Below are 24905 nucleotides of genomic sequence, written 5' to 3'. Positions count from 1 at the left end.
TATCTATCTATCTATCTATATCTCATATCTATCTATCTATCTATCTATCTCATATCTATCTATCTAACTCAGATAGATGAGAGATAGATAGATGAGAGATAGATAGATTAAAGATAGATAGATATGAGAGATAGATAGGTATATAGATGATATATAGATAGATACATAAATATATATATATAGATATGAGATAGATAGAAAGATAGATAAATAGATGATATATAGATAGAGAGATGATATATAGAAAGATACATAAATAGATGTATAGATAGATGATAGATAGATATGATATAGATAGATGGATATGATATAGATAAATTTATATGATATAGATAGATAGGAGAAAGATAGATAGATCAGTTTCCCAACCAGGGGGCCTCCAGCTGTTGCAAAACTACAACTCCCAGCATTGCTTTGGCTTTATGAGCATACTGGGAGTTGTAGTTTTGCAACAGCTGGAGGCCCCCCTAGTTGGGAAACACTGATCTATCTATCTATCAATCATCTATCTATTATCTATCTATCCATCTATCTCATATCTATCTATCTCATATCTATCTATCTATCTATCTATCTCATATCTATCTCATATCTATCTCATATCTATCTCATATCTATCTATCTATATCATATCTATCTCATATCTATCTATCTATCCATCTATTTATGTATCTATCTATCTTTCTATTTAGCAACAGAAGAATGCAGCAGCACACTGCAAGCCATATAATAGTTTGGTATCAACTAAAGTGCTGGCTGACTTATTCTTTGTCTGTATTGCACATACGGGGGAGTGGCTACCTCCATGTTGGCCTTGCACCCCACCCACCTCTATCAGGTGTGTATATAAGGTGTCTCGGATGTTCCAGACCCTGCCATGCTTACTGAACTGTTCACACAGAGGCATATTCACAGTGTAGGGTCCGCCCCAATTAGGCCACCTTATCGCGGTGGGACGGTCCAAGCTATTTGACCTCCGGCGGAGACAAATCTGCGAGCTAAGTGCCTCACTATTTCATAGTTTCACATTTGCATCTGTTACACCATAGCTGTATAGCTCTCCATGTTTTATCTGCATGTTTATGTTTCACCTATATCCTTGTGCTGGCAGTGTGCTGCTGCATTCTTCTGTTGCTGTATATTTAGCCTAGTAGCCTGCACCTGTAGGCCAGGTCCATATAATAGTTTGGTATCAACTAAAGTGCTGGCTGACTTATTCTTTGTCTATCTTTCTATTTATCTATCTATCTCATATCTATCTCAGATAGATGAGAGATAGATGAAAGATAGATAGATATGAGAGATAGATAGATGCATAAATAGATGGATATATAGATAGATATGAGATAGATAGAAAGATAGATGATAGATAAATAGATGATAGATAGATATTAGATAGGAGATAGATGGATATTATATAGATAGATTGATATGATATAGATAGATAGGATATAGAAAGATAGATAGATAGATAAAGAACAATATGATGCAGCACACCACAAGTTTGCAGAAAATGGTGGTTTATTCCATCATGTGCATAGACTATGCACATGATGGAATAAACCACCATTTTCTGCAAACTTGTGGCGTGCTGCATAATATTGTTCTTTGTCTGGATTAAGGAACCAGTGGACCCAGGTTCCAAGTATGCGGGCCCCCCGACTTCTCTCTAATCTCTGGATTTTGGTTGTGCCGTTTTTATTTGTTTTAGATAGATAGAAAGAGATAGTATCTATCTATCTATCTCTCTCATATCTATCTATATATCCATCTATTTATGTATCTATCTATCTCTCATATCTATCTATCTCTCATATCTATCTATCTCTCATCTATCTCTCATCTATCTGAGATAGATATGACAAGCAGAAGGGGTAGAGCAGCACAACCTCCAAAGAGAGCGATGGGTGCAAGCGGTAAAGGTCCCAGGTCCAGGGTCCTATAGATATCCACTCCAAAAAACGAGAAGCCGCAGCACTCCAGTAAGGTGAATAAGATTTATTGACCCAACATCAGGAACGATATGAGATAGATAAATAGAAAGATAGATAGATACATAAATAGATGGATATAGATAGATGGATGGATAGATAGATAGATATAGATAGATAGGAGATAGATGATTGATAGATAGATCAGTGTTTCCCAACCAGGGGGCCTCCAGCTGTTGCAAAACTACAACTCCCAGTATGCTCATAAAGCCAAAGACATGCTGGGAGTTGTAGTTTTGGAATAGCTAGAGGCCCCCTGATTGGGATACACTGATCTATCTATCTATCTATCTATCTATCTCATATCTATCTATCTATCTATCTCATATCTATCTATTAATCTATATTATCTAAGCGTTTTATTCCCCCATGTATGTGTGACGTTCCGATAGCATCCCGCCATCTTTATCATACGTACAGTTGTACATTCTATAGTCTCTGTGACATCACTGTGCTTCATAATAAACTGTGACATCACTGTGCTTCATAATAAACTGTGACATCACTGTGCTTCATAATAAACTGTGACATCACTGTGCTTCATAATAAACTGTGACATCACTGTGCTTCATAATAAACTGTGACATCACTGTGCTTCATAATAAACTGTGACATCACTGTGCTTCATAATAAACTGTGACATCACTGTGCTTCATAATAAACTGTGACATCACTGTGCTTCATCCTGTAATTTGATGTCACTGTGTATAACAACCCTGTAGTGACATCACAGTTTATTATTCTTGAACGCTGACTTCACTGTGTATATTTTCCCGGTACAATGACATCACTGTATAGTTACCCTCTACTGTGACAATACTGCGTTTATTAACCCTGTAGTGGCAAAACTGTTTATTGTCCCTGTACAGAGACATTACTGTTTATATTAACTCTGAACTGTGATGTCACTGTGCATATTTACCCTGTATTGTCACTCGCAGTGCAAGGTAAATATGTACAGTGACATTAGGGTATACAGGCTTAATATATACAGTGATGTCACAGTGCAGTGTAAGTATCAACAGTGATGTTGCAGTATAGAGATAATACACACAGTGATGTCACAGTACAGGGATAATACACACAGTGATGTCACAGTACAGGGATAATACACACAGTGATGTCACAGTACAGGGATAATACACACAGTGATGTCACAGTACAGGGATAATATACATAGTGATGTCACAGTACAGGGATAATACACACAGTGATGTCACAGTACAGGGATAATGCACACAGTGATGTCACAGTGCAGGGATAATACACACAGTGATGTCACAGTACAGGGATAATACACACAGTGATGTCACAGTACAGGGATAATACACACAGTGATGTCACAGTACAGGGATAATACACACTGTGATGTCACAGTACAGGGATAATACACACTGTGATGTCACAGTACAGGAATAATACACACAGTGATGTCACAGTACAGGGATAATACACACAGTGATGTCACAGTACAGGGATAATACACACAGTGATGTTGCAGTATAGAGATAATACACACAGTGATGTCACAGTACAGGGATAATACACACAGTAATGTCACAGTACAGGGATAATACACACAGTGATGTCACAGTACAGGGATAATACACACAGTGATGTCACAGTACAGGGATAATACACACAGTGATGTCACAGTACAGGGATAATACACACAGTGATGTCACAGTACAGGGATAATACACACAGTGATGCCACAGTACAGGGATAATACACACAGTGATGTCAGTGTACAGCTGGTATCTACCACTATAAGGCCAGTGTATGTGGGAGTATTGGTATTTGTAAAATTAATTTTATACAGTAACAATTGGTGTTAGTCGGTCATTAGTCAGTCACAATGGTAGTGGTGGTCATGGTGTGGCAGTATTATTTGTTTCTTGCTAGTAACGCACACAACTAACAGTAAGCACCTTTTGTCTGGAGGTGCTGACCATTTTTATTTTTTTGTACTGGTATTATCAGTAATATTGGTGTCAGTAACAGTATGACCATAATATGTATGATGACAATATTTCCTCCCTGTATGCTGGTATTATTGGTAATATTGGTCTCAGTATACAGGATTTGGTCAGTTACAGTATGATGGTAATATGTATGGTGATAATATTCCTCCTTGTATACTGATATTATTTGTAATATTAGTCTCAGTATACAGGTCACTGTTCGCACTAGTGTCTAGCTCACCGGTGCGACATGGAGCCACTTTGCCTGCACACCCTGGAATTAAAGCATGACGTCTTGCAAAAGATTGGTGAGTTGCCTGTAATTTTTCTACATCATTGTGATTGGATGAACTGTCTTAACCTACATTACATGAGCACCACCATATTACAAGCCTGTGCTGTCTGATACTTTAGTGTCTGGATTATAGGACGAACATATTTTTTGTGAACCACACAATACAGGTAGTGCCAGCACGCTTCTATCTACACATATATTACTTATGTTAATGTTTGACAGGGAACTGGCCAAAAAAATAAGTGACATGTCACTTCTTCTCCACGTAGACACATGCTGAAGCTGCCTTTGAAGTCAATGAGATCTTCATGGTCCCCCAATGCTGCCCTTGGCTTGAATATAATTTGCACGTGCAATGTATAAATGTGGTGTTGTTATAATTGCCCCCCCCCCCCTACTTTTGTCCTGGCCCCCAGTGTGCCCCCCCAAAATTTGAAAGCTGGAGACGCCACTGTGCTGGAGCACACAGTCACTGTATACTAAACCCAAAATTGCAAAAAGACTCTCTCTCGAATACTATTAGGAATGGACTGCTGGGTATGGATTTTACCGTCTACAGACTAGTATAACTAGCATACCAGTTGTTGTGGAACAAAGACACAGATTTGCCCATAAAAATTATTTCTCCCTCCTATTAAAACGTTTCTGCAGCACAACACACAGCTCTCTGCCCCTCTATTGTAATACAATGCTGTTCACAGTGACTGAGGGGTTAATCGCTGCATTAAGAATTAATTTCTGTGCAAATATGCTGTGCTTTGTGTCCTACAGAAGGCTAGGGTGACTAAGAAGTGAAACACTCCTGCAACAAGCTTTTCTGTGTAACACACACACAGCGATGTCCGTCCAATCTCTATGCAGTGTAATGAATGATATGACGAGTCACAAAATGGCTGCCGGATATATAGGGCTGTGACATCACAGGGGTGACTGGCTGCTGATAGGCTGCATCCTACATGTGATTCAGGGTCATCCCGCCTACTTCCCCCTTCCTGCCTTGCCTTCCCGCCTTCCCAACGTCCCTTGCCCCATGTACTGACATATGGATCTGCCATTTTAGATGCCCTGGAGCCTGGACCGCAGTAAATGGAGTTTAAAGAAGAACTGTGATGCTCTAAATGAATACAATAATGTAGCCTAGACTCCTACCTTTCCAAAGATGCCATTTTCACGCGAATCGGTCCAGCCGTTCGTCCGCTATGCCCCTCCGAAAATCCGATCACTTCCGGGTACAGTGCATATGGAGTGTAGCGTAAAAGACCACATCTCCCATAATGCATTAGTCTAATTTCCTGTCCGCTCCTGCCCTCTCCCTGATTTATCGGCCAGCGGCGATAACGATGTGCGCATGAGCACAACTATAACGTAGATTGGCCAGCGGCGTCGGCTGAGCTAAGCCTATGGCAGCTCAGCAAACCCGAATAAATGACTAGATTAGCGAGGGGGGGAGTAGTCGACTCCGAGCTAGGAGGCCAGCAGAGCCCGCGCTGACTCATGGGAGGTATGGGTCACCGGGCTAAGATGGCGGCGGAGCGATGAAAAAAGAAGTCGAGCGTCATCAGAAAACTGAAAACTACAGAGCTTCCGGGGAGAGACAGAAAGAAGAGGAGGACCGGGATCCTTACCATATGGACAGCGTAAGTACATTATAATGTTATATAACTTTCTTTAATGCTTTTTTTTCACAGGTAAAATTTTTCACCGAAGTAGTCCTTTAATGAAGCGATTCGTGCAATAGAATCGTGGCAATATTTGCATTCGTTGCAAATCGAACATTTCATGAAATCATAACGAATTTGAGTTTGTCAGCTTTGATTCGCTCATCTCTATTTACAGTCAAACAGGAGAAGGTCCTTGGTCCAGGTGAAAGCATCAAAATCCATTGTGGGCACAAAATAAAGCCCTCTCTCAAGGAGCTGCATCTGTGTGTGTGTGGGGGGGGGGGGGGAGACACCATATATTAATCACTAGGAGGGTGTCCTGGATGTCCGGATTACTGGAGATGTTCAGGCATTATCTTTTCTGTTCCTTGTGTGAAGATTGTGGGCTGTCCCCTAAAAGAACAGCACCAGACGAGAAGGGTTGGGAGGATAACATGGAAGTGCCGTCACCACATTCCTGTTTCTGTTGGCAGGTTTGGTTTCTTGTCTGGGGCATATTGCCAGCCCCCCTGTTGTAATTCTCCCTCCCCCTATTTTGATTGCATGTCATACCCCCCCAGTCTATTCTATAGGGTGGGCCATTTATATGGATACACCTTAATAAAATGGGAATGGTTGGTGATATTTACTTCCTGTTTGTGGAGTGTTTAAACTAGGGACTGGGGGGGGGGAGGAACCTACAACATAGAGGGGGAAGATAGTGTAGATAGAGAGGTGGGAATTATAAATGTACCTGGGGGTGGAGCGGAGAGAGGGGTTCGAATAGTTAATAGGAATAGGCTTCATAGGAAAATAAAACTTACACCCTTGAATCCCATTAAGCCCAAAAACATAAAGGATGGAAATGTAAAGTGTATGTTCACAAATGCCAGAAGCCTAGCAAATAAAATTGGTGAGCTTGAGGCCTTGATACTGGAGGAACATATTGATATAGTTGGGTTCACTGAGACATGGCTGGACTCCTTGCATGACTGGGCTGTCAATCTGCAGGGGTTTACATTGTTTCACAAAGACAGAATGAACGGAAAGGTGGTGGAGTCTGTATGTAAGAAGTAGTATGAAAGTCAGTGTGAATTATGATACAGGTGAAGAAAAAAGCGTAGTGGCACTCACCAATTTGGTTATTCCATAGATAGCTTTATTCCATTAGATAGATAGTGGAATCACTGTGGGTAGAATTACAAAAGGAGGGAAATACTGAAAAAATTATATTTGGTGTAATCTACGGACCCCCTAATATCACTGAAGAGATAGAAGGTCGGCTGCATAAACAAATAGAGAGGGCCGCCCGGGCAGGTACAGTGGTAATAATGGGAGATTTTAACTATCCAGATATAGATTGGGGTCCGGGGTTGGCTAAAACTACAAAGGGGCGACAGTTCCTTAATTTATTGCAGGATAATTTTATGGGCCAGTTTGTGGAGGACCCAACAAGAAGTGATGCCTTGTAGTGTTGCTCGCGAATATTCGCAATACAAATTTTATTCGCGAATATCGCATATTCGCGAATTCGCGAATATTCGCGAATATAGCACTATATATTCGTAATTACGAATATTCGGTTTATTTTTTTTTTTTTTCACAGTACACATCACAGTGATCATCCCTCTCTGCTTCCAGCTTGTGTGGTGTAAAGAAGGCTCTAATACTACTGTGTGAGACTGGTGCGCGAATTTTCGCATATGCGAAAATTTGCATAAGCTACTTTTCACATATGCAAATTTTTACTTGCACAGGTTTTCATATGCGCAAATTTTTGCATATGTTAATTTTCGCATACGCGAATATTTGCATATACGAAAATAAAACGCGAATATTCGCGAATATATGACGAATATTCGTCCATATATTCGCGAATATTCGCGAATTCGAATATGGCCTATGCCGCTCAACACTAATGCCTTGTTGGATCTGATCATTTCCAACAACGCAGAGCTGGTTGGTAATGTAACTGTGAGGGAAAACCTTGGTAATAGCGACCACAATATAGTTAGTTTTGACTTAAAATGTAGAAAACAAAGACAGGCGGGGAAGGCAAAAACATATAACTTTAAAAAGGCAAACTTCCCTGGGCTGAGAGCTGCACTACAGGACATAGACTTGGGGGAGGTGTTCTCAAATACTGATACAGAAGGTAAATGGGACATCTTTAAATCAACTCTAAATAACTATACAGCTAAATATATACCAAAGGGGAACAAATATAAACGATTAAAACTAAATCCTACAGGGCTGACAAATTATGTTAAAAGAGCAATAAACAACAAAAAAAAATAGCTGTAAAAAAATACATATCTGATGGGTCAGCTATAACATTTAAACAGTACAAGGAGCTTAATAAAATCTGTAAAAACATAAGAAAACAGCAAAAATTCAAAATGAGAGACAGGTGGCCAAAGAAAGCAAAACTAATCCTAAATATTTTTTTTTAGATATATAATGAGGACAGAGCATGTAGGACTCCTTAATAATGATAATGGGGAGGTTGTCACAGGCGATAAAGAGAAAGCGGAGCTACTGAATGGGTTCTTTAGTTCTGTACATACTCAGGAAGAAGGAGCTGACATTGGACAGGTCGGTGCTGGTAACAAATCATGTAATGTACTGAACTGGCTTAATGTAGAAATGGTACAAGGTAAGTTAAGTAATGTAAATGTAAGCAAATCTCCAGGGCCAGAAGGATTGCACCCAAGAGTTCTTAGAGAACTAAGTTCAGTAATATCTGTACCCCTGTTCATGATATTTAGAGATTCACTGGTATTGTGCCAAGGGACTGGCGCAAGGCGAATGTGGTGCCAATCTTCAAAAAGGGCTCTAGGTCTTCCCCAGGAAACTATAAACCGGTAAGTTTAACGTGCATTGTGGATAAATTTTTGAAGGACTTATAAGGGATTACATAAAGGAATACATAGGGGATAATTGTATTATAAGTGATAGCCAGCATGGGTTTACTAAGGATAGAAGTTGTCAAACCAATCTAATTTGCTTTTATGAAGATGTGAGTAGAAGCCTTGACAGAGGAATGGCTGTGGATATAGTGATTTTGATAAAGCGTTTGATACTGTCCCTCATTGATGTCTGACAGGTAAGTTGAGGTCTTTGGGTTTGGAAACTTTAGTTTGTAACTGGAATGAACACTGGCTCATGGACCGTACCCAGAGAGTGGTGGTCAATGATTCGTACTCTGATTGGTCCCCGGTTATTAGTGGTGTACCCCAAGGTTCAGTACTGGGCCCGCTGTTGTTTAATTTATTTATAAATGATATAGAGGATGGCATTAACAGCTCTGTTTCTATCTTTGCAGATGACACCAAGCTTTGTAGCACGGTACAGTCTATAGAGGATGTGTATAGGTTACAAGATGACTTGGATAGACTTGGAAGTGTCTGGACATCCACTTGGCAAATGAGGTTCAATGTGGATAAATGTAAAGTTATGCATCTGGGTACTAATAACATGCATGCGTCGTATGTCTTAGGGGGGATTAAACTGGCAGAGTCACTGGTAGAGAAGGATCTGGGTGTACTTGTAGATCACAGACTACAGAATAGCATGAAATGTCAGGCTGCTGCTTCCAAGGCCGGCAGGATATTGTCATGTATAAAAAGAGGCATGGACTCGAGGGACAGGGACATAATACTCCCCCTTTATAAAGCATTGGTACGGCCTCACCTGGAATATGCTGTTCAGTTTTGGGCACCAGTCCATAAGAGGGACACTGTGGAGCTGGAAAGGGTGCAAAGACGCGCGACTAAACTAATATGGGGCATGGAACATCTTAGCTATGAGGAGCGATTAAAGGAGTTACAATTGTTTAGTCTTGAGAAGAGACGTTTAAGGGGGGATATGATAAATGTATATAAGTATATTAATGGCCCATACAAAAAATATGGAGAAAAACTGTTCCAGGTCAAACCCCCTCAAAGGACGAAGGGGCACTCCCTCGTCTGGAGAAGAAAAGGTTTAGTCTCAAGGGGCGACACGCCTTCTTTACCATAAGAACTGTGAACTTATGGAACAGTCTTACAGCTTTAAAACAGGGTTAGATACATTCCTGGAACAAAATAACATTAATGCTTATGAAGAAATATAAAATCCCATCCCTTCCCCAATATAGCGCCACACCCCTACCCTTCAATTCCCTGGTTGAACTTGATGGACGTATGTCTTTTTTCCACCGTACAAACTATGTAACATTAGTATATGTGAGGGGGGAAACTTTTCAAGATGGGTGGTGACCTTGGCGGCCATTTTGAAGTCAGCCATTTTGAACCCAACTTTTGTTTTTTCAATAGGAAGAGGGTCATGTGACACATTAAACTTATTGGGAATTTCACAAGAAAAACAATGATGTGCTTGGTTTTAACATAACTTAAATTTCTCATGAGTTATTTATAAGTTTATCTTTGTTTACAGCCATTGACATGTCATCGAGGTTAACACGTGAGGAGCGGGTAGAAATTGTGTTGATGTCTGGGGAATGCAGTAACCGGGTCTTGCAGCAGATTTCAATGCAATACACCCTACGAGACTACCCATCTCCCATGCTACAGTTAGCAAACTTCTTGCTAAGTTTCGTGAAACTGGTTCAGTGTTGGATTTGTCAAAATGTGGACGCATGAAATCTGTCACTAATGAAGAAACATCAGTGGCTGTCCTAGCTTCATTCAGCAAGAGCCCACAGCGTAGCACTCGCCGCATGTCACTGAAGAGTGGCATTAGTCGAACATCCCTTCGGCGGATATTAGCTAGTCACAAATGGCACCCTTACAAACTTCAGCTACTGTAGCATTTCAACGAGGATGACCCAGATCGGCACACTGAATATGAAGAATGGGCAAAACAAAAATTGGAACTGGACCCTCAGTTTATGCAGAAGATTTTGTTCAGTGATGAGGCAAACACATCAAGTGAATGGTGATGTTAACAAACAAAACCACCGCTACACTACACCACTACACTAACCCACATTGGATAGATCCCTCCAAGACTGTTGGAACACAAACATTTATGGTATGGTGTGGTATATGGGGTACAAAAATAGTGGGGCCATTCTCCATCGATGGAAACCTCAAGGCCACTGAATATGCGAAATTGCTACATGATGATGTGTTTCCCTCTTTATGCACTGAAGCTGGCACGTTCCCTGAGTTTTTCCAGCAAGATGGTGCACCACCACATTATGCGTGTCAGGTCCGAGCATTCCTAGATGAACAGTTTCCTGGAAAGTGGATTGGATGTCGTGGGCCAGTTGAATGGACCCCAAGGTCTCCCGATCTGACCCCCTTAGACTTTTATCTTTGGGGTAATCTGAAGGCAATTGTCTATGCTGTGAAGATACGAGATGTGCAGCACCTGAAACTACGGATACTCGAAGCCTGTGATAGCATTTCTCCTGCGGTGTTGCTATAAGTGTGTGAAGAGTGGGAGAAGAGGGTTGCATTGACAATTCACAATAACTACAAACCCCAGGGCCGAAGCCCAGGAGTCACTAACTCCCCTCTTAATTAATCCCCTAAAATATAACTTTTATTGGTAAGATAAAATATTCCCACTCAATTGGTTAAAAATAGATGTCAGAGTTTTGCTTGAACAATGAAAAATGACCAGTGGGGGACCCCCTATCTGATAATGTAACTGTTTTAGCGGCGCTGCAGCCTGCCGCAATGGCAACACTGTGACGTGCAACTTAAAATATAAGCACAGCCACCCCCGACATGTTTCGCAGTTGAGACAGCGTTATCAAGAGGTTATGTGGCTACAATGTGACCCAGACACCGGCGGGGCTATTTATAAGCTGGTGTCACTCATCATCATTAGTGGACCGGTCTCCTAATCCAATCGGGAGACCTGTAACGGACCCTTAATGCCCCAGCCAATGCTAGAAGCCGAACCGAAACCCTTCTGGGTCAAGACTCTACCTGCGCACCTATCCTATTACCTGATGTTTATGATGTAGGGCCAAGGTGGGAGTCTCTCAACATACCGTCATCACTGCGTGACCGGATCTCGCCTCGCGCGAGAGTTCGCCGCGTCTGCGTAGTTAGCAGCGCTGGATACTAGTCCATTGCGCGTGCGCCGAGCTCGGCGCCGTACTGTGCATGTTTCCGGACTTAGACTCAGACCGCTGGATGACAGCGCCATTTGTGTACATATCACCCGACTCAATCTGTGGTCCATTCAACCACATTGTTACCACTACGGCCATAGATACCATGAATGAACATATGTGTGGCTAAGGTATATTAAATTAAGAGCAGAGGTATTAAAGATGTATGGTATAATGTACTGGCCTATAAGTATAATATAAAGTAGTGGTAAATCTATTATGACGATAATCTTCAGATTATACTTCTTGTGAAAGTGGTATATCTATCATGACGATAATCATCAGGTATGTGCTTCTTGTGAAAAAAATTAACTAAGGTGAGTATAAATACATAAGGTATATTAAGATTATTAAGGTAAGTATAGGTACTAAAGGTTCGTGTTATTTATATTGACTGACAATTGTGTCAGTTGTGGTCACATAGTATATAATAGTTAGTGGTGGGATACAAAAAATGTCAGATAATGCAATAATAAAGACAGCTGGCAGCTGAATGTTTGTTATTATCACATGATGATATTTTATAAGAAGGCTGCAAACTAGAACCCTTCATTAAGGCCAACGGTGCCTTACTTTTAAGAAGAAAAATCCATTTTGCTTCTTCACGGAGGAGGCGAACGTCAATGTTGCCCTTGCGTGGACCTAATTTTAAATTACACAGTCCATAAAAATGAAGATCCTGTATTCGTCCCTGATGTATGCTCTCGACATGTCTGGCAAGTGGGGTATCAACCATAGTCCGTATGTTACTTAGATGCTGAGACATGCGTCTGCGTAATTCCTGCGTGGTTTTACCCACGTATAGCTTCGGACAGCTGCATCTGGCTACATATACCACGTTCCGCGTACCGCAGTTGATAGACTGTCGTATATCATACTCTCTCTGATCAACTGGATTTACCAGCTTCTTGGTTCTTGGCGCTCGGCGCACGCACAATGGACTAGTATCCAGCGCTGCTAACCACGCAGGCGCGGCGAACTCTCGCGCGAGGCGAGATCCGGTCACGCAGTGATGACGGTATGTTGAGAGACTCCCACCTTTGCCCTACGTCATAAACATCAGGTAATAGGATAGGTGCGCAGGTAGAGTCTTGACCTGGAAGGGTTTCGGTTCGGCTTCTAGCATTGGCTGGGGCATTAAGGGTCCATTACAGGTCTCCCGATTGGATTAGGAGACCGGTCCACTAATGATGATGAGTGACACCAGCTTATAAATAGCCCCGCCGGTGTCTGGGTCACATTGTAGCCACATAACCTCTTGATAACGCTGTCTCAACAGCGAAACATGTCGGGGGTGGCTGTGCTTATATTTTAAGTTGCACGTCACAGTGTTGCCATTGCGGCAGGCTGCAGCGCCGCTAAAACAGTTACATTATCAGATAGGGGGTCCCCCACTGGTCATTTTTCATTGTTCAAGCAACACTCTGACATCTATTTTTAACCAATTGAGTGGGAATATTTTATCTTACCAATAAAAGTTATATTTTAGGGGATTAATTAAGAGGGGAGTTAGTGACTCCTGGGCTTCGGCCCTGGGGTTTGTAGTTATTGTGTCTTAGGACCCCTCATTCCCCTCTTTGGGGTGTTTTTTGAGCTTTATTATTCAGTGGGAGATTCAGTTCTCCATTGTAGACCCACATATATATACCCGCTTTGTGATGGCGGGATTTTTATCAACAAAATTTAATATAGACAGTTTGGCAGCTGAAGCGTCACAGGTGTTCTCCACTGGCACTTTACCCCTGGAACAGGGTAATATACAACAGGCCTTTAGGAACCTGTCCAAAACTTATAAACAGTATATTCGGTCCCTCTGCGTATGATAAATTATCTATTAGATTACGAGAGGAAACATCTTGCTAAAATTAGTGTGGATCTTGAAAATCAGTTGAAGGAAATTCAAAACTTTGCTAACCAAGCGGAATTTAGTGTTTTAGAATCTAAGCTACAGAAACATCTAGAGATCTACAAGAACGAAATTAAAGACAAGAAACACAAAAAATATATCCGGGACTGCACTGATTTTGCGAATAATCAAGTCTACTCATATCGTGGACAAAATCAATCTCAGGGTCCATCACAACGCAGATATTATACGGGCCCTAATACCAACAGGCAGACCGATTTTTCCGAGTCAGAGACCTCTGGCACGGAAGGTTTTCTCTCAGACAGTAATCAGTCACAGAAAGCTTATTCTAAACGTAAGAATAAGACACATAGGGGGAAACAACCACAAGCCAAACGCTACCCAACACAGCGCCCAAGCGCACAGTATAGCAGTAACCCTCAACATCAGGTGACATGTTCCAACCCCTTTTCAAATGCTTTTCCAGCACCAAATGCGCCTCCAATAGGCAGCTCTGTCGCCATGTTTGGCACTTTGCCATCAGTATCTGGCTCGGCATCTACCTCTGCCTCACAACCGGCAGTTGGTGCCCCTTCTCAGGTACATCAGGCACCATTGCCACAGAGGAGAACCACTATTACCAATTTTTTCCCTACCTCACAAGCATCCAATCTAGGTACTCAAATGCCGAACAGCAATATGCCTACTCCTATGACTTTTTTTAGGACTCCCTATGGGGACACTACCCACAGCCATATGATACGGCACAATGACTGTAGGGACTTGCCGCATGATGGAGCGACAAGTGACCTACAAGTCATCAACCTGTCTTCACATAATCTTAGTCCAGCCGAAACCTCACTGTTGAGAAGAGGTTTATCCTTTATCCCCATTCCGAAGTTCAATCTCTTCACATGGGTCACTGATATCAATTTGTTTGCGCGGAAGGTTGCGCTACATAAATGGCACACCACACGAGAAAATGATCACAGGGCACAAGTGCAATGTGATGAAAGGGTGTTAGAAGACTTGGAACAACTCTGGCATGAAGGTGAGGGTGCTGCTATGAGATTTGAGGCACCCTACACGGAATTTAAACCCAAATCCAAGATGACACCACTCTTTTCTCAATTTCCTAACATTGAAATTTTTGTTGATATCGTGACCCAGGAATTGGGTACTATTAGACCCAAGAAAGGCCTTATTGGCTCCAACCTAGACAGGGATGAACAGGTGGCCCTTAACGCATTACGGGCCAACCCGTCACTGGTTATCAAACCCAGTGACAAGGGTGGTAACGTGGTACTCATGGACAAACAAAATTATGTAGACATGGTGATGGCGTTGCTGTCGGACCGCACCAAATATGAAGTACTTGCCGCTGACCCCATCAATGTATATTTACAAGATTATAGGAAATTGCTTTTGTCTGCCAAAAGCAAAGGTCTCCTTTCAGAAGACGAATTTAAGTTTATATTTGATGCTCACCCAACCACTGCAACGTTTTACGCTCTCCAGAAAACACATAAAAATACGAGCCCCATACGTGGGAGGCCGATAGTTTCGGGAAATGATTGCCTTACACAAGGTGGTAGTTTGTATTTGGATAGAGTGTTGGCACCTTTCGTCACCTCACTGCCTTCCTATCTCAAAGACACCAAAGACACTGTACTTAAACTTTCAGAAATCACTGTCACTGATTCCACTGTACTCACTAGTCTTGATGTTGAAAGTCTGTATAGCAACATCCGGCACAATTTAGGTCTTTTGGCAGTTTCACAATTTTTGGCTACTAAAAGCACGAACACAATACTTTTACTTTGTCACTTTTAGAATTTATTCTCACTCACAATTATTTTCTTTTCAATGGCACTTACTATCACCAAACACAAGGCACCGCTATGGGGGCTTCTTGTGCACCAAATTACGCAAATCTTTTTTTGGGGTGGTGGGAGAACACACTTGTTTTTGTTGATGAATTTAGTCGTTACACACAGCACATTTTGTTCTGGGGACGTTACATCGATGACGTCCTCATTTTATGGGATGGGTCACGAGCACTTTTTGATAATTTCGTCTCTACCTTGAATACCAATGAGATTGGGATGACCTTTACTGCCGAATATGGCGGACGTACCATCAACTTTCTAGATTTGACAATCTATGTGGACAGCGACAATCGTATCCAAACGGATATATTCAGAAAGCCGACCTCCACGAACTCCTTATTGCACAGGGACAGCTGGCACCCGGATCCTCTCAAGAGGAGTATTCCCGTGGGCCAGTACCTCAGGGCGAGGAGGATTTGTTCTGAAGAGGCTAGCTTCCAAAGTGAAAGTAACAACCTGTATCAGCGGTTCCGACAGCGGGGCTACCCTCGAAAACATCTCAAACGAGCATATAGGAGGGCGGCTGTACAGGATAGGGATACCCTTCTGGGTCCATCCAAACAAGGAGAGACTCAGAAGAAGGTGAGATGCATTGGTACCTATGATGGGTACACCAACCAGGTAATGGCCATCTTAAGCCGTCACTGGCATCTGCTATCCAGGGATCAAGACATAGCCCCGGTAGTGGGGATGCGACCAAGTCTGACATACAGACGGGGCCCTAGCCTTCGCGATCAGTTAGTGCATAGTCATCTTCAGACGGAGGAGGGTCCTCCCACTTGGCTCCAGAATAGGACAGTGGGTTCTTATCCCTGTGGCCATTGCAAGTTCTGTGACCTGATCCCAAGAACCAAGAAGCTGGTAAATCCAGTTGATCAGAGAGAGTATGATATACGACAGTTTATCAACTGCGGTACGCGGAACGTGGTATATGTAGCCAGATGCAGCTGTCCGAAGCTATACGTGGGTAAAACCACGCAGGAATTACGCAGACGCATGTCTCAGCATCTAAGTAACATACGGACTATGGTTGATACCCCACTTGCCAGACATGTCCAGAGCATACATCAGGGACGAATACAGGATCTTCATTTTTATGGACTGTGTCATTTAAAATTAGGTCCACGCAAGGGCAACATTGACGTTCGCCTCCTCCGTGAAGAAGCAAAATGGATTTTTCTTCTTAAAAGTAAGGCCCCGTTGGGCCTTAATGAAGGGTTCTCGTTTGCAGCCTTCTTATAAAATATCATCATGTGATAATAACAAACATTCAGCTGCCAGCTGTCTTTATTATTGCATTATCTGACATTTTTTGTATCCCACCACTAACTATTATATACTATGTGACCACAACTGACACAATTGTCAGCCAATATAAATAACACGAACACGAACCTTTAGTACCTATACTTACCTTAATAATCTTAATATACCTTATGTATTTATACTCACCTTAGTTAATTTTTTTCACAAGAAGCACATACCTGATGATTAGCCATGATAGATATACCACTTTCGCAAGAAGTATAATCTGAAGATTATCGTCATAATAGATATACCACTACTTTATATTATACTTATAGGCCAGTACAGTATACCATACATCTTTAATACCTCTGCTCTTAATTTAATATACCTTAGCCACACATATGTTCATTCATGGTATCTATGGCCGTAGTGGTAACAATGTGGTTGAATGGACCACAGATTGAGTCGGGTGATATGTACACAAATGGCGCTGTCATCCAGCGGTCTGAGTCTAAGTCCGGAAACATGCGCAGTACGGCGCCGAGCTCGGCGCACGCGCAATGGACTAGTATCCAGCGCTGCTAACCACGCAGGCGCGGCGAACTCTCGCACGAGGCGAGATCCGGTCATTCAGTGATGACGGTATGTTGAGAGACTCCCACCTTGGCCCTACGTCATAAACATCAGGTAATAGGATAGGTGCGCAGGTAGAGTCTTGGCCCGGAAGGGTTTCGGTTCGGCTTCTAGCATTGGCTGGGGCATTAAGGGTCCGTTACAGGTCTCCCGATTGGATTAGGAGACCGGTCCACTAATGATGATGAGTGACACCAGCTTATAAATAGCCCCGCCGGTGTCTAGGTCACATTGTAGCCACATAACCTCTTGATAACGCTGTCTCAACCGCGAAACATGTCGGGGGTGGCTGTGCTTATATTTTAAGTTGCACGTCACAGTGTTGCCATTGCGGCAGGCTGCAGCGCCGCTAAAACAGTTACATTATCAGATAGGGGGTCCCCCACTGGTCATTTCATTGTTCAAGCAACACTCTGACATCTATTTTTAACCAATTGAGTGGGAATATTTTATCTTACCAATAAAAGTTATATTTTAGGGGATTAATTAAGAGGGGAGTTAGTGACTCCTGGGCTTCGGCCCTGGGGTTTGTAGTTATTGTGTCTTAGGACCCCTCATTCCCCCCTTTGGGGTGTTTTTTGAGCATTGACAATTCAACACAATGGGCAGCACATTGAGCACATTTTATAAGTGGTCAGAAACTTGTAAATAACTCATGAAAGAATAAAGTTTTGTTAAAACCAAGCACATCATTGTTTTTCTTGTGAAATTCCCAATAAGTTTGATGTGTCACATGACCCTCTTCCTATTGAAAAAAACAAAAGTTGGATTCAAAATGTCTGACTTCAAAATGGCCACCATGGTCACCACCCATCTTGAAAAGTTGCCCCCCTCACATATACTAATGTGCCACAAACAGGAAGTTAATATCACCAACCATTCCCATTTTATTAAGGTGTATCCATATAAATGGCCCACCCTGTAGTCATATCTAGAAAGGTCTTTGTCTGATAAGGATTGGTCAGTATCTGTTTCCTTGAGTATGGTATTCTGTTCCAAAACGGAATATACTTTGTTGTCCCTAAAGTGCTGGAGATCGTGTAAGAATTGTTACTAATTCTGTTCTTTGAAGTTGTATTGAAAACAATCAATAATACTTTGTAGATGAGCTTCTTTAATCAAAAACTCAGTGTTTCCTTTGAATTTAAGGACCATCTTTTTCAAACTACAAACTTTCTAAATCTAAAGGCCCAAATTTATCTATGAGGGACAGTGTCCAATGCTGACAAATCCCTAAAAACTACATACTGTATATAGTCATCCCCTTGTTCAGGCTTTTTCTTACCTCTTCACTAAAGCAAATAAGATTGGTTTGACGTTTTCCCATAGTAAAACCAGTCTGGCTATCACTTATACTATTACGCTCTGCAAAATCCAGTATGTAGTCCCTTATGATTTTCAAATAAATTTCCCACAGTCGATGTTGAGCTTACTGCTCCATAGTTTCCTGGGGAAGACCTAGGGTTCTTTTTGAAGATAGGCAACACATTTGCTTTGCACCAGTCCTTCAGCACACTACCAGACACCAGGGAATCACTAAATATTATGAACAAGATATTACAGAAATTACTGAGCTGAGGTCTCTATGAACTTTTAGGTGTAATCCATCTGGTCCAGGAGTTTGCTTTTATTCACTTAATTTACCTTGGACCATATCCACTACTTTAAGCCAGTTCATTACATCACATGATGTTTGACCAGCTGTGGCCCGGCCTACACCAGGTCCTCCCTCTTCTTGTATATAAAAAGCTAAAGAGCCTATTTAGCAGCTCTGTCTTTTCTTGATCTTTTCTTGATCCTCTCCATTATAATTTTTTTATTTTTTTAATGCATTTATATTTTTAAATAAATGTTGGGGATTTGTTTTGTTTTATGCACTTTTATAGTAAATATGTCCTGCCTTTGTTACCCTTTCTTATTAAGCTCTTTTATTTTAAAGCTTAATTTTTATAGGTTAAAGTTGACCCCTCTGGTTTGCATTGAATGCTATTCTTTGTCCTTTATTGCCTTTTTAACATCAGTTAAATAGGATTTAGTTTAAATCATTTACACATGTTTCCTATAGGAATTCATTTAGCTGTATAGTTATTTAGTTTTGATTTAAAATCTCGCATTTATCATCTGTACCAGTATTTGTCAACAATTCATCTCAGTCTATGTCCTGGAGTGAAAATCTCCCCCAGGGGAAAGTTGCTTTTTAACCCCTTCCCGCTATAGGACGTATGCATACGTCCAATTATCCGACACATTCGCGCAATTGGACGTATCCATATGTCATAGCGATCTCCGGCACTGCCGCAGGCAGCGCAGGAGATCGGTGACGGGACCCGGCTGTCAATCACAGCCGAAGTCCCGTCACAGCTGCTACAGAAGCCTGTGAGATCCAGCCAGAGGCTGGATCGCACAGGCTGTAGTGTCTGCAGCTCATCAGGTCAGACTGTGCTGCAGTACAAATGTATTGCAGCATAGTATAATCTGTAAAAAGTGTAAAAAATAAAATAAAAAGTTCTTCAATAAAAGTATGAAGTGTAAAAAAATAAATAAAAAAATGCCCCTTTCCCAATAAAAGCTCTGTATTATCACTAAAAAAGATCAAAATCACAAATCATATACATAATAGGTATTGCCACGTCCGTGTACTATAAAACTATAATATAAATTATCCCACAGAATAAATATAACCCACAGAATAAATATAGCATCACCGCACAGTGTACACCATAAAAAAATAAAATTAAAAAACGACAAATTTTCCAGTTTTTCACAATATTTTGAAGTTTTTCACAAAAAATGCTTAATGTGTCAACAAAAATGCACCAGTTATATAAAGTACAATATGTCACGAAAAAACTATCTCAGAATTGCTCTGCTCAGAAAAAGCGTTCTAAAGTTATTACCATTTGAAGAGATACATGTCAAACTAAAAAAAAAGAGCCTGGTCATTGAGGTAAAAAATGGGTCGGTCCTTTAGGGGTTAAAATGTTATGTTTCTGTCCTCCCAACAGGGTTTTGTTTTCTACAATGTGGTCGTTATTACACAGGTTTTAACAGACTGTTACATTCTCAACCAGTTTAGCATTGTTACAAAATGACCAGATCCAACAAAGCATGATTACTTGTTGGGTCCTTCACAAACTGGCCCATAAAGCTATCCTGCAGTAAAGTTAAAAATATTTTCTCCCCTTTACAGTTTTAGCCAAAACATGTCCAATAATTGGATGACATGCGGGAGACTTTTTTTTGTGTGTTTACCTCCCTTTGTTTTTCTACCCACCAGAGCTGTCACTTGCTCATTTTGCCCAAGGCAAGAACATAAATTTATGTGCAGTCTTCTCAAGTGTTGGAATTTAAAATAATACCTCCACACCAGTTAGACACATTACTACAGAGACCAATAACACTATAAACACCCCCTATGCAAGGGGCAAATAATACCACCACGCAATGACCACTACTATTAAAGGAGATATATCATACTAAAAAAAAGTTTACAAAAAAACTGTATGGAGCCCCAGTGCAAAGAAGAAAATTGTGTCCCTGTAGCTGAATGTGACCCTCCACACAGGGACACAGTTTTCTGCTTTACAGCTCACTCACTTTGATTCCCGCTACCCTCTCTCACGGGGACATTTCTCCACACATTTCCCAGCCTTTCTCCCTCCGCAAATCCACCATTTGTCTGCTAGCTGTTGCAAGACTGTGGAGAAAAAGGCTGTGGAGCGCTCCTCTGGCTGCGCTCCACAGTCTGTCTAAGCAGCAGGGAGATAAGGAGAAATTGTGTCCTCATCCCCCTGAAAGAGGTTAGCTGGGATAGAGTGAGAGGGAGCAAGCTGTAAGGCAGAAAACTGTGTCCCTGTATGGAGGGTCACATTCCTCTACAGTGACACCGTTTTCTTCATTACACCGTCTCTCCCCATGAGCAGCATGTCATGACCCCAGCCTGAAGCAGGGGATGCCATGCACCCTCCATATATCTCTATGGGGGCACCGTTCGGCAATCTTCTCCTCCCTGATAGAGATGTATGGAGGGGCCGTGGCGGCCCCCCCAATTCGGGTGGGGGTCTGTGAGTCAGGACTCTGTACAGGAGGGTGAGAGGTTGGACCCATCCCCTCCCCCCCAATCTAATACTTATCCCCTATCCTAGTTTTTTAGGATGAGACTTCTCCTTTAACACCACATATTGACTTGATAATAATACCATACTGACACTGAATAAATACCAGTATACACAGACCAAAATCGGCCCCATACAGTGGCCATATAGCGGCGACCCCAGCAATACACAATCCTTGCAGAATATATAATTAATTACAGTGCAGTTACAAACAGTGACTCACAGGTGGCATACACTTTTGTTGTTCTCTTTTCTTCTTTTTTTGGCTCAGATCACCATGAAGACTTCTTCCAATCAAGACTTGTCTCTGTAGAATCTGCCAGACAACAAACATCTTATTCTCTGTACAATTCGAGCCATTCCTACCCCCCCCCCCCCCCATTGGGTAGGAACTCCAATTGCGAGCCAAACCTTGCAATGTTCAAAAGTGTAACTTGCTGTTTTCCCGAAGTTTGGGTACAAACCGGGTTCACCAAATTCTGTTCATGAAGTGTAAAAAATTCCTAATAGAAACCTTATCCCTAGTTCTCTGGACCTCGAACTGGGCCAAAGTTTCCCCTTTCAACCAGACAACAACCCTTAGCACACAGTCAAGATTACACAATAGTGACGGCTGTCCACTGATGGTTCTCATTCAACCTAACAGAGCATAAAGGGAATCTGACACCTTGTTCATCCTCCATAAACCCAATAAACATGGTTAAAGTGCAAGTGAACTTGATTAAAAAGAGGACTAAATCACCTGGATCCATGATACAGTTTCAGAGATCCAGGCTGTCTACAGGCACCATTGCTAATCCTTTCCTGCGCAATGAAGGAAGCAGCCAGGATACAGAGCTTCCCTGCCTCTGTCCTTTCTGTTTTCCTTTGCCTGCCCACAGTGCACTCACATGAGCGAAGGGTCTGTAAATAGTTTATGAGGTGGACAGGCATACGAGAGCAGAAGAGATGGGGGCAGGAAAGCTTTGTATACCTGCTTCCACCTCCATTGCACAGGAGGACTAGCAATGATGCTGGTATACAGCCTTGACCACAGAAAGGGTGAGTTATACCTCTTTTTAATCAGGTTTACCCCCACCATAACCCTGTTCACTAGATTTAGTGTGGGCAAACAAGCTGTCAGGTTCACTTAAGGACCAATGACGTCCTGGGACGTCATGGCACCCTGGGCCTTAAGGACCAATGACGTCCCACGACGTCATGGCCTTTTCCGGTCCCTGCCGCTCGCCGGGCAGAGATCGGAACTGGATGCCTGCTGAAATCCTTCAGCAGGCATCCAGGGCAAACGCCGAGGGGGACCATGTAGGCCTTGCGATCTGCGGCGATACCGGGCTGATCGGGTCTCTGGGACCCGACCGCCCGGTAATTTTGCATGATCCCGGCTGTCACAGACAGCCAGGACTATGCTAAAGAATAGGAGCGAGGTGGCAAGCCTGCCACCTCCTCCGATCCCCTGCGATCCATCGGTTTGTTAACCGACCAATCGCAGGGGGGGGGGGGGGGGGCGGTTACTTCCTCCCGCCCTGCCCGGCCCCTGAAAGTCCGAAGAGGACGGGAGGAAGACCGGAGGACGCGGCGGGGGACGGGGAAGTGCTGGGGACCGGCCCCGCTACTTACCTCGTCCCTGAAGACCCGGATCCCTGCGATGAAGGCGGCGGCAACAGGTGAGTGGATCTTCAGCCGCGGTCGGGCCCTTTACAGCAATGCATGTCGCCGTAAAGCGACATGCATTGCTGTAATGGGACCCTGTAAACTACAACTCCCAGCATGCCCAGACAGCCCTTGGCGTCTGGGCATGCTGGGAGTTGTAGTTTTGCAACATCTGGAGGTCCACAGTTTGGAGACCACTGTGCCCTTCCAGATGTTGCAAAACTACACATCGTCAGCATGCCCTTACTGTCCAGGCATGCTGGGAGTTGTAGTTCTGTAACATCTGGCCCTTCAGATGTTGCAGAACGACAACTCCCAGCATGCCTGGACAGTTTGGGCATACTGGGAGTTGTAGTTTTGCAACATCTGAAAGGGCACAGATTGGGAACCACTGTATTAGTGGTCTACAAACTGCAGTCCTCCAGATGTTGCAAAACTACAACTCCAAGCATGCTGGGAGTTGTAGTTCGGCAACATCTGGCTCTAAAGATGTTGCCGAACTACTACTTCCAGCATGCCTGAGAATGCTGGGAGTTGTAGTTTTGCAACAACAGGAGGCACACTGGTTGGGAAACATTGTCTGTTTCCTAACTCAGTGTTTCCCAACCCGTGTGCCTCCAGCTGTTGCAAAACTATAACTACCAGCATGCACTGATAGACTGTGCATGCTGGGAGTTGTAGTTTTGCAACAGCTGGAGCCCCCCCCCCCCCCAATGTGAATGTACAGGATACATTCACATGGGCAGGGGGCTTACAGTGAGTATCAGGCTGCAAGTTTACAATGCAGCAAATTTTGCGCGGCAGCTCAAACTCGCAGCGGGAAACTTGCTGTAACCCCCCGCCCGTGTGACTGTACCCTAAAAACACTACACTACACTAACACAAAATAAAATAAAAAAAGTAAAAAACACTACATATACACATACCCCTACACAGCCCCCCTCCCCTCCCCAATAAAAATGAAAAACGTCTGGTACGCCACTGTTTTCAAAATGGAGCCTCCAGCTGTTGCAAAACAACAACTCCCAGTATTGCCGGACAGCCGTTGACTTTCCAGGCATGCTGGGAGTTTTGCAACAGCTGGAGGCACCCTGTTTGGGAATCACTGGCGTAGAATACCCCTATGCAAATCCCTAATTCAGGCCTCAAATGCACATGGCGCTCTCACTTTGGAGCCCTGTCGTATTTCAAGGCAACAGTTTAGGGTCACATATGGGGTATCGCCGTACTCGGGAGAAATAGTCTAACAAATTTGGGGGGGCTTTTTCTCCTTTCACCCCTTATGAAAAGGTGAAGTTGGGGTCTACACCAGCATGTTAGTGTAAAAAAAAAAATTTGTAATGCAATTTCTCCCGACTACGGAGATACCCCATATGTGGGCGCAAAGTGCTCTGGGGGCGCACAACAAGGCCCAGAAGGGAGAGTGCGCCATGTACATTTGAGGTGATTTTCACAGGGGTGGCTGATTGTTACAGCGGTTTTGACAAACGCAAAAAAAACAAAA

This window comes from Hyla sarda, chromosome 4 (genome assembly GCF_029499605.1).
Source record: "Hyla sarda isolate aHylSar1 chromosome 4, aHylSar1.hap1, whole genome shotgun sequence".
NCBI classification, from domain to species: domain Eukaryota; kingdom Metazoa; phylum Chordata; class Amphibia; order Anura; family Hylidae; genus Hyla; species Hyla sarda.
This window is presented reverse-complemented; position numbering follows the sequence as displayed.